The sequence below is a fragment of the Alligator sinensis genome, unplaced genomic scaffold (genome assembly GCF_000455745.1).
Source record: "Alligator sinensis unplaced genomic scaffold, ASM45574v1 scaffold953_1, whole genome shotgun sequence".
In the NCBI taxonomy this organism is placed as follows: domain Eukaryota; kingdom Metazoa; phylum Chordata; order Crocodylia; family Alligatoridae; genus Alligator; species Alligator sinensis.
The window spans coordinates 1,440,576-1,441,785 of record NW_005842365.1 but is presented as its reverse complement, the minus strand read 5'-3'; positions in this window follow the sequence as shown (position 1 = coordinate 1,441,785).

The window sequence follows — 1,210 nt, the reverse complement described above, 5'->3', positions numbered from 1 at the left end:
CAGAGCATCCGGAGCTCTGCACCGTGGAGCCTAGCAACCTCCACGAGACCGTCTGTGTTGTCTGTCTGTAACTGCAACTCAATCAAGCTTTCCAGCCTACACCACTGCCATCTCGGTGTAAGTAAACAATCTTTAAAACTACCGCTACACGTTTGTGCCTAATTCCTCCTCTCCGACCCGGCGTGCCCGGGCTGCTGGCCACAGCCCGCGTGCAGCACGGAAAAGTGCTCGGGTCGCTCCCGGCCTGCACACTGTGCAGTAGGGCTGTGTGAAGCTTCAGTCATGAATTAGATTCAGCGGAGATTTGGCCCAATTCGGTGGCCGAATCTCTGAATTTGAATCGAATCAGGAGCCCCTTTAATCTCTCCAAATTGAATTGGAACCCTCTGAATCAATTCAGAGAGATTCAATGCTTTGGACATAGACATGGCTTTAAATGCTTTTTCTACATACCCCAAGGCACCAGGTGGCTTGTGAATGCTGATATGCTAGGGCAGATGGAGCATCCCATGGGAGCGGGGTGGGTGGGGGGGCAGTCCCCAGCATGCTCAGCAGTGGACCTGGAAGTGGACCAGGAGCACTTCTGGTTCACTTCCAGGTCTGCCAGGGAGCACACAAGGGACCCTTCCCCACCCTCCAGCTCGGCAACTGGTGCCTCCTGGATCGGGGGGGGCACCTGGGGTCCCCCTACAACTGATCACTGACTTGGGGGGGGTTCCCTGCCGAGCAGGTGGGGGACCCCCCTATGCTTCTCTGGGATGCTCCATCTGCCCCAGCATCGCAGCATTCACAAGCCACACCTGGTACCTTGAGGTATGTAGAAAAAACATTTAAAGCTGTGTCTATGGCTGAATCGCTAATTTTCTGAATCACCATCAAATCTCCAGATTTGGATTCAGCCAAATTGGGACAGTGATCTGAATCAACTAATTGAATCACTGTCCTTGATTCAGGCCGAATCCGAATCAAATATGGCCCATTTCGCACGCCCCTACTGTGCAGAAGTATCAGGCTACTGCATAGTCAGTGTTTGATGTCAATGTGGCCACTGAGTCATGTGTTGTTCTTGGCACCTATGCCAAGTTTGTGATCCTATTCCCCCAGCAGTACAGATCATCCAAATGGCTACTAAGCATGCACAAGTAGGCCTCTCTGGCAAGGCATGCATGCAGCTCAATATACAGCATAAGTCCTGAAATTGGGGGCAAGC